Here is an 11,233-nt window from a genome sequence, read left to right as displayed (position 1 = left end):
AAGGGTTGAAGAGGGAAAAAGCTTGAAGCTCAGAGATTTGCCGGATTAACTCAGGTAATGGGGGTTTATCATCGTTTAATGGGTATTATGGGATAATATGTCATGGGTAGTGATAAACCATTGATTGATCTCTGAATTGGATGATTATGATGAAATTGTGAAATATTGGATGAACGAAATTGGGTTATGATTGAGAGGAATTCGTAGGAATTAGATGTAAAAATGTTAGATTTTGTGAAATCGAATAGGGTATGATTCGTGTTAGATGATATGAACAATTATTGTGAAAAATTGGACTGTGGAAGGTTGAATTGGATAGATCTCGTAGCAGAGAAAGCCATAGCAGATCTGGAAGTCTGGTTTCTGGTCATACGCGTATGGCACTAGGCAATACGCGTATGAGATGGCATGGTACGCGTATGGTACTAGGCAATACGCGTATGGATGAGGAAGATGATGTTTTGAACGTAGATTGGTCTCTATTGGTACGCGTATGGAGAAGTGGTACGCGTAGCATACGCGTATGAGATGGTGTTACGCGTATGGGATTTTGTCAGGAGATGGGCCATACGCGTATGGGGTTAGGCAATACGCGTATGGGCAGGATTGTGATTTTCCTGAGCTGTTGTTGTGCAGTTTTTAACTGTTCAGCTGAGTAACGTAATTCAGATGATGTATGATATATTAGGTATTAGTAGAGTGTGCTAATACTGTGGTTGTTATTTGGCATGATATGATATGCTTGTGTGATAAAATACTGCTGATGTGTGATAGTATGCATGATGCTGTGAATGTATCAGTTATGTGTGCATTGGTGAATAGATTGTTTTATGGCTTAGAGTGTGAGCATATATCTATTCTTGAATTGTTGTTGATGATGTAGCATTGCTAGGTGATTAGCATGCATGTTGTGGCCTTTATGGTGGTAGCTAATTCCCATGGTGAGGAATTAGTGATGAGTTATTGTGGATTGTTGTTGATGTTGCATGCTAGGTGATTTAGCGTACATAGCATAGCCCTTGGGGTGGTAGCTAATTCCCATGGTGAGGAATTATTGATGTGAGTCACTAGGTCTCAAATGAGTGGGACTAGTGAGCTTGGTAGCCGTACCTGGATTTGGTCGGTGAGGTTGAACTATATGTTCACGAGTAGTCGGTACCGCATGCATGGAGTCTCATTGCATAATATATGTATGTATGGCGTATAATATGAATGGATGTATTCCAATATTATACGTGTGTTTTATGGTTGTTTTGAGTTTGAGTATGATGATGGTGATGATTATGAGTTGATATTGCCGTTGCTGAATATGTGTAATCTGATTAGGGTAATGATATGTGTTATATTACTTAGCATTACATGATATTTTATAATGCTTATTATATCGATTGAAGGATTCACCCTTACAACTATGTTTTCAGGTAACGAGCAGTGATTGAATAGAAGCTAGTCCTGGGAGTCTAGTGTAGTCCTTAGTGGGTCATGCTCTGGTAGATGTAACATCGGGATGGGATGTTTTACTATGTTTTCTTTTGGTTGTTGAACAACTTTACATGTAATGTAGTACATGATTTGAATGTTGTTATTTTGTATCCGCTGCGAATTATGCAAAAGTGTCCTATTTTGATTGAATAAATGAGCATGACAGGATATATTGATGATTGGTGTGAAATGATTGTGTGACACCCTTCAGGGCATAATTACTCTGATTGATATTTTTATTATTTTAATTAAATATTTGGGGTATTTTAGAAGGGTGTTACACCCCCCCCCCCTAATTTTTCTCACGAAGAACCGTCAACATCCAAAAGTCGGTTGAATTATGGAGTTGTCATCTTTACAAACTACTTAACAATTATCATCGTCGAAACCAACTTATGATTATACCTACAAGCATATAAATCCACACATGAATTACTAATCAATAGATACCTCTTTGAAAAACATCGAGGGGAACTTAATGAAAGATAGATCACGAGCACTACATGAATCTCAACACCTTTAATTAGTTTACGCAAGCGAAATTTGAAATGCATTACTAGCCATTATATCAGAAAGTTATGTGACTCTAAAGATTTTGAACACATGCGGAGTATGCTTCTCTCCATTTATAAAGAGTGAACCACTAAATCTATAAAGACTTTTATTTTGTACTTGTCTCAAAATAAATTCAATTGTATTTATATTTATTTAAATTCGGTTAACTAATAAAAAATATTAATTAAAATAAATTATATATATATATATATATATATATATATATATATATATATATATATATATATATATATATATATATATATATATATATATATATATATATATATAAATAGATAATGGGTTCCTTCTTTTTTAATGGTCAAAAATATCATGTGATATAATAAAATCTTTTCGTAATATATTAAAAAAAAGCATTTTGCGACAGTTTTTAGCTGTTGCAAAGAGTCAATCTTTCTTTTAAAAACATTGAAGCAGATGTGTATATCAGTCGCGGCTCAAAGTTATAGGTCTAGGAATGAGAGTTTTTATACAATGTAATGAATCAATGAACTTCTCTTGCTATGAAATAGACAGAGCAAGCAATGCATTTGCCAGAATAGCAAAACAAACAAAATCATTTATCATAATCGATCCAAACACATATTGAGACCTACGAATTTAAATACTTTTTAAATTAATAATTGTATTTTTACTGTATAAATGTTTTAAATGTAAGATATTTACTAAATTATTCTAATCAATTTAGCTCAATATTTCAATCAATATCAATAACAAAAGCAATTCATTTAATTTTTGTTGCGACAGTTTTTCATATTGAAATAAAATTTAATTAACTTCAACTTAAAAAAAAAGCTTTGTTGTTATACCAATAGTTATAAAAATAATTAACATTGTTATATAAGTGCTAAAAATTTATATCTCTTTATTCAATTAAATATAATAATTAGTGTATAATTTTTTACTTGTATTACTTTTTATAAAATTAATAATAGTATATTCTTAAGGGTGAATAAGAACTTTAAAAAGTAGGAGCAAAATAATAGTTCTTATTGAATGTATCAGAAAATTAAAGTTAGAGTGAAATAATAATTGAATAAATGACTAACTAAAAGTTAGTACTATGTTAATAGTAGGTGAGCATTTGAGGCCCTAGACATACACTGATTGGTACAAAACCGTTTAAGGCCCTATGCAATTGTCTAGCTGGCCTACCCCTTGGGTGGGGCTGTGATTTACAATGTGATAGTCACATGGAATTAATTAAAGAAAGTTTTACTTCATACATCTATTTTTATTCCTATATCTCATACATTTTATAAAAAATATTAATTTTTTTCTTATATATTTTTAATTAATTTATTATTTTATTTTTAAAAATATTTTTTAATTTTTATTTTGTATTAATTTTTTTCAAAAAAGTTTAAATAATTAAATTTGTAACTTTTATTTTGTATATCGAAAGAATTTACAAAAGAATTTCGGTAATCAATTTTTAAAATTAACTTTTATTTTGTATATTGGAAGACCGTGTAAAAGAGTTATGTTATCATTTTTTAACTTTTATTTTGTATATCGAAATTTTTTGTAAAAGAGTTTTAGTAATCGGTTTTTAATATTAATTTTTATTTTGTGTACAGAGAGATTTTGGAGAAAAAAATCGACAATTAGTTTTTAAATATTTTTTAACATTAATTTTGTGTAGCGGAAGACTTTTGATAGTCAGTTTTTAACATTAATATTTATTTTGTATAACGGAAGATTTTGCAAAAAAAATTTTGATAATCCGTTTTAAGTATTTTTAACTTTTATTTTTTTTGTGTATCGAAAAGTTTTATAAAAAAGTTCTGATAATTAATTTTTTAATAAATAAATTATAAGATGATATTTTGATAAAAGAAATAATATAGGATAGAGAAATAAATAATGGAATATAAGGTAAAACTTTCTCAATTAAGCCCGATAACGAACATGGCTGGTTATTAATGAAATTAAAAGCCATGTTGGTGTTAATTGACCAATCCTAGAAAAAAAATTATGGATTTGGAAGAAACTTATGGTTTCCTCATCGAACATTTTTAAGGAACTCTCTAACTCAAAACTCAGCCTTTTGCGATTCTTAGACGATATGTAAACTTTTGATGTTGATTATAGTTAAACATAGGAATAGACAAAATTTGTGGACTTTCTTTTTACCTTCAACTTCATATATAGGAGGACATATTTAGTTGTAGTTATTAGGGAAAAAAATGAAAGTGAGTGCCAAATTTTCCTTTTTAAATTTTCGAATCTTTATGGAAAATCTATAATTCTTGTTTTGATACTCCTTTTTGTGGTTAGGTAAAAAAAATTATTGTGAAACGAAGTGAACATAGAATAATTTTAGGGAATCTAACACCTTTTAAGAAGATATTTTGTAAAAATATATGGGAGGATAAAAATTCAATTATGCAATTTTCTTTATATATATATATATATATATATATATATATATATATATATATATATATATATATATATATATATATATATAATTTTAATGTCTTTAGTTTAAGAATGGAGTATCAAATTTTTAGGAAAACTTATGGCGTTAGTGTTGTCGTATTTTATCGTGACAGTTCTTAGATAGCTATGTAGTCATTTAATTGTTGTTTTGTCCAGATAATTGCACACACCAACTACGCACAACTATGTAGTCTGTTTCAAGTATGGATAACAAAACTCTTCCTTTTTTCTTGCTATGCTAGAAGACAAGCGAGTTCTCAAGCAACTGACACATAACAGATATATTTTTTTTATCTAATTTACAACTAGTGAAATCAAAATATCCAACTAAATTACAATTTGTCCCTTTAGAGTACCATAATCCCATAAGTGGTGTGCTAGTGAAACACCTCATAATGCGTTTGACTGTAGTGAGTTGTGATTCTTTGTGGTTTGCTTGAAAACATGCACACAAATAGACAACATACATGATATCATGATGAGATGTAGTAATATGAACGAGAGAGTCTATCATATCTCAATATTTTTGTTCTTCTTCTACTTTTCCTTCTTCGTCCTTATCTAAACTACACGACGTATTCATCAAGGTTGAGATTGACTTTGCTTTATCCATATTAAATCTTCTTTAGTACCTATTTGCAATATTTTGCTTGATTGATGAAGGTTCCTTCCTTTGATTGATGAATTTGAAGTCCAAGAAAGTACCATTGCTTCCTCATCATAGACATTTCGAATTTGTTTTGCATCATATCATAAACTTTCTTGCACATGGATTCATTAGTAGCACCAAAAATGATATCATCGACATAAATTTACACAAGTAAAATATCATGATCGACTTTGTTAATAAAGACATGTATATCAACCTTCTCTCTTTAAAAATTGTTTTCAAGAACAAAATTTCTCAAACATTCATACCAAGATTGAAAGGTTTATCTTAAATATGAAGGAGAAGGGCGATCCAAAATGCAGCGGAATTTAAAATTTCTCCTTTAGTGATCCTTACGAATGGGCATGATCAGTGATAGAATCGTTACCTCTTGTGGCGATTGTAACCTTTGATGCAAATCTATAGAGCAATCACGAACGTTGAACGATGACTACGCCTCTACCCAGTCCGCACGAACGGATTCCTTCAATCTCAGTGCTAGCTGCTACGAATGAAGGCTTTGAGTGAGAAAGAGAAAGAGAAATGAAATTGCAACTGCACAAATGCTTCTACACAAGGGTTCTATTTATAGAACCACTTGTGTGGACTGCAAGCTAAAAAGTCCACTCAAGTGTATGTGGCACATATCTTATAATATGCCAAAATCACTTAAGCGCGTGGTACCTTACCATATTTTGTATTCTGCTTAAGTACAATGTACCTTACGATGTTATACAATTCACTTAAGGACACCGTACATTACAGTATTCCTTAGTTACTCTATCTCTCATCAATCCGTCCTTTTGTGTGTGACCCTGTAGGTTTTCACGACATTGGTAATTATATTAAATCACGTATTTAACAAAATAAACAGTGAGCGGTATCTAGCAACACATCACTGCTACCAAAGACACGAAAATGTCATGTGATCTGACAAATCCTTTTGTGATAATACTTATGTGTACAATTACCCTTTTGCCCTTATGTCTATATTGAACACAAGGCATAGACCGTGTCATCCTTGTCCAGTTCAATATTATGCCCATAGACATTTATCTTGTTACACAGGATGGGCAAATTCCATATAGGTCACTCATGTCCCTTAGCACGCTGTGGAGTACCCATCAACTGTGTTTATGGCCATCCAGTTACGGACAATGTTTGATCAGCAATAAGGCACTCGACTCTACATCTAGGGTCCATAGTGGTTTCAGGTCGAAGGGTGATATATACCACTATCACCATGAGAATAACTTATGACACTTTGCATAACATTCTATATAGTATTCTCATAGCGGGTCAATCCAATATAAATATTACTCTTAATATTCATACCTATGTTTAAGACTTGATAACTCCTTATCTGTGATCCATGAGATGTGATCATCAGTCTATCTACATAATAGTCTTAATGCTTTAATGTTATCCCACTTCACAATAAAGCTCGACTATGGATACTATAAGAATAATGTCCTTATGTTTAATGTGATCTCATGATCAAGTCACACTTGATACATTAAATGGACTATCTATTCTAGGGACTTTATTAGACAAATATAATAAATAGAAAGCCTTTTATTATTAATAAATAATTCGATACAAGTACCAAAAGTATTGGCCTCTAGGGCTTACACCAACAGAAGACACGACCAAGAAAAGAAGACTTTAAAAAATCGAGAGGATACATTTCTTCTTGGATCTAACCAATCAAGAACACGTTCTTTACATCCATTTGAAAGAGTTTAAAATTCAAAATGCATGAGAAAGCTAAAATCATCCTTATGGCCATTAATCTTGCTACACTAGCATATGTTTCATTGAAATATATGCTTTCTTATTGAATGTACCCTTTCGTAGTGAGACTCACTTTATTTATTATAACAATTCCATTTTTGTTAAGCTTGTTGTGAAAGGCCAACTTAGCTCCAATCACCATATTAGATAAAGGTTTGGGAACTGTTGAACATGTGACACCATACACAAGATGAGGTGAATTGTGGAGGTTTAAAAATGATAATTTAAAACAAAATAATTTTGAAAATCAGAGTTTAAAAACATTTTAATAAAAATATTTGAATAAGCAGTGAAAATTTAATGTAATGAAATCAAGAAGAAAATATAAATATATAAGGGAAGAGAGATAACAACGAAAATTTATAGAGGCTCAGTCTTAAACAAGTGGCCTACTCCTCTCCCCAATAATTGATCTTGAGAGTATCCTTTAATGGTTGAGAGCTTTTAGAAGGTTAATCAAACAACCCCTTTATACAAGCAAATGAAGTTTTTGGCTGACTTCTAACTAAACAACGAACTGAGGAATGAAGTAGTTAGTCTTCATACCAAACTATAAACAAAGCTTCAAGTGGTTACTCTCTAATCTAAAGTGCAATTTTGCATAGGTTGATCTCGAACCAAAATGGTGTTTTGAGTTGGCTATCCTCTGAACCGAACTGAGGTTTTATACGGGCTGACTATGAATCAAACTGAGATTTTTACCGAGCTGATCTTAAAGCTACTGAGGTTTTACACATGCTAAACTAAAAAAATTGAATGAGATTTTATACCAGGTTGATCTCAAACCAATAGAGCTTTTAACTGGGTTGGGCTCAAGAACTACTGTGAAGGTTTTTCTATGGTTATTCTTTTAAAACCCAAAAGGATAGATTTTCTTCAATGGCGGAGCTTATGAACCAAATAGAGACTTATTCTAATCTCCAAAACTAAACAAAGTGCTTTTAATAAAAGGTTTAGTTACCAACTAAAATAATCAATTCCTAAGGAAGAATGACTTACTCAAGATAAAATATTACTCTTGGTAAAGTAATAAAGCCATTACCCATAACAAATTCCTCACTAAACTCAATAACTCTCTCAAAGCAAAATGATTAAAATGTGAGAGAGATGAGAAGCGAGGTGTTTCTCACATTCTTTGGATGGTTTTAAATGATAGAGAATACCTTTATTTATAGGCTAAGAAGTGGTGTAAATTAGGAAACAATCCATGGACAAAATAAATGACCTAATCGATTAAATACTTGTAATAATTGATATTGTTGTCCAAATTGGAAGGTTTCGAAAGAGAGTCATTATCATTCATTAAGACATTTCCATAATCGATTATATACTTAATTTTATGGTATCTAATATATTATGGTAAGTATCTAATCAATTATAGAGTTACAAAAAGCCTTCTAGTCAATAGAATAATTTCCCAATTAATCGGCTAGGCTCCAAAAACATTTTTGGTGGTTTTGTTTAAAAAATAGAGGCTTCAAAAATCATTTTTAGTGTGTGTGGGGATTTAGCCATACTACTTCATGAAATTCCCTTGTGTATTTAGAATACATTGATAACTTATATGGACATGATCAAACAATCTTTCATATTTCATCTCTTTTATACTCTGAAGCTTTCAAGTTCCTTTGTCGGATGCAACAATCATATAAGCACTTCACTTGAATCTTCTGTTGGATGAGATTTGAGATATCCTCAAGTTTATCATTATCATCATTAAAGAGATCTAAATGTAAACCCTAGAATCTTTATGTCGATTCAGAAGGATAGCTTGATCAACCATCTTGTGCATCTTTGGGCGCTTGAGCTAACTTTATCAATTACTTGTCTTCAAGTGTTTTTATCATGAAACCATTTCAAGTATTGTTACTAAATTAGATGTTGTCATCATCAAAACTAAGTCATGATAAAATCTAATAAAATTCTTCTTAAGTATTTCTATCCATGATCTTTAATCATTTACTGATTATACCTGCAAGCACACAGTTCCAAATTCTCTCCCTTTTTATGATGACAACACATTTCCTAGGGAGGTGGTAAAATAAAATCAAGTAGATCCAATTTGGATTGGTTAAACATGCCCTCACATGAGTAGAGATTATATTCTACTCCCCTTAGGAGTATACTTCTTCTCTTTTTTCATAATAAAAAAGGCGGGTAAAGATGCTAGACATAAATTTAAATATGTCGCACATTGTTCACATAGTCAAACATATTGGGAAAAAATATTTTAATTCAAAAACATTGGAATTCAAAAAGTAATAAATAGAAAGACAACATTGATGTGAATTACAAGAAAGGAAAAGAATTTAAGACAACCAAGCAAAACAACTAATTAAATAACTAACTCTCCTCTTCATCATCCTCACTGGACACAATTGGAGAAATGAGTTGGGTTTTTGCGAGTTTTTCAGTGAGGCAGAAAATCCTTGAATTCGTTCTCCTATGCTTCATTATCATCTCTTGTTGATTATGAGTGACGTTGTTGAGGATATTTGAGGAAGGATGAGGGAGGTCAGTGTTCTCTGCTTGTTGTCATGCTCTTGACGATGAAAAAATTTCTTTATTTTCAATTATGAAAGTCATTTTACTCAAGCTACTCTTTTCTATTTTTGATCGTTTAATTTCCAATTCCTCCTTCTTTAAATTGTAGCAAGAATAAATCATGATTTTCTAGATTAGTTTACTATACGGTAAAAATGTGTTCTCATTTTTTCTATCCATCATATGATGGATCACATCATCGGTTCAATTTATCTCAACTTAGCTTGCCAAAAAATTAAACTGAAGGTATGTCCAATTTGTTTATGTGTCTAGAGTTTCTTTTTCTTTAGAAAAGAACACGATTAATCGTATAGTGAATTAATCAAATGTTCAAACATATTAAGCTAATGGTGAAGGGAGTGGGAATGATGGAGGTTTCATCATTCAAAAAGTAAACATCGGTAAGATCAAAATTAAACTCATTACCTTCTCAGTTTTTATCATACTCATAGTTGTTGCAAGGAATATTGCATATTTATGAAAATTCTTCAAGGGTGAGGTGAATAATACGCTTCTTTACTTCGAAGATGAGAATTTCATTTTCATATTTGAGGTTGGTCTAAAACAACCTTACTAAGGAGGGAAACCTCTCTTAAAGTACTTCCAATATGAAGTTCCTCAAATCGGCTACAACGAAAGCTTCAACAAAGTTGCACTATTCAAATAGTTGCTCATCCAAGTAGCGATATTTAAAGATCTCTCTATCAGCATAGTATTAGTTGTAGTTTATTTCTTGCACTTGGGTTAAAAAGGTTTCAGAGTGGTAGGAGGATAATGGTTGGATGGTGTGAGCTCTTTTAGGTGCCAATCTGGTGATCATGAAGAGATGAAGAGAAAAATGCTCTAAAACTACTAAGGAAATGAACATAAAATATGGTGAAATGAGATGAAAGATAAAGAGAAAAATTACCTTTTTATAGGAACTTCCTAATCAATTATAAGGGGGTTCTAATTTATTAGGCTATTGAATGCATTCAGGTGAACGTTGGAGGCTAGTTGTTGTGCTGCTTTCCAATGTTCTAATTTATTATCACCTATCATTAATCGATTATTTTGTGATGCATATTTAAAATTTGAAATTCGAACTTTTATAATCGATTAGGTCTATAGTATAATCGATTAGTTAGTGTATTTTGGCCTCCTTGGTCCTTTTGGGCCTTGGGTGAATGTTGACTTTAGTACACTGCTTTTTGCACCTTTACTTGAAAAGATACTTAAACTTAAACCATTCTATTAGTGAAAATAATTTTAAATCGATGAGTAAATAATAAATCACTTATTTAGTGGATTAATCATAGTTTTATGATTATTCAAAATTTAAAAAGTCTACTACCTTTACTATCAAGTAATCTTGATAAAACTCCCCCCTTTTAAGGGAACGACACCACAACGTCGTACTTCCTTATCTACGAATAATTGGAATGAGATTTGGTTAACCGCGAGTAGATATATCCACTACATACTTATCTTGTCAACCTACTAAGAGGTTAGTTGATCATCCCATATCATAAATGTTGAGACCATCCTCAACGAACATTTTCTTTGATCACGACCATTGATATATACCATTAGTGAACATCATTGGATTACAAGCATTGAACAATCAATCATTATGTTATACTCTAAGTTATACACTTTACTTTGCACATCTTAATTTAATACACACCACAACTTTATTAAAGTTATGGAGCATTCTTGCAAAACACACTAGGTTTTCACATTTTGGTGCCCAAATTTTCTTGG

Source organism: Lathyrus oleraceus, chromosome 1 (assembly GCF_024323335.1).
Source record: "Lathyrus oleraceus cultivar Zhongwan6 chromosome 1, CAAS_Psat_ZW6_1.0, whole genome shotgun sequence".
In the NCBI taxonomy this organism is placed as follows: Eukaryota; Viridiplantae; Streptophyta; class Magnoliopsida; order Fabales; family Fabaceae; genus Lathyrus; species Lathyrus oleraceus.
This window is presented reverse-complemented; position numbering follows the sequence as displayed.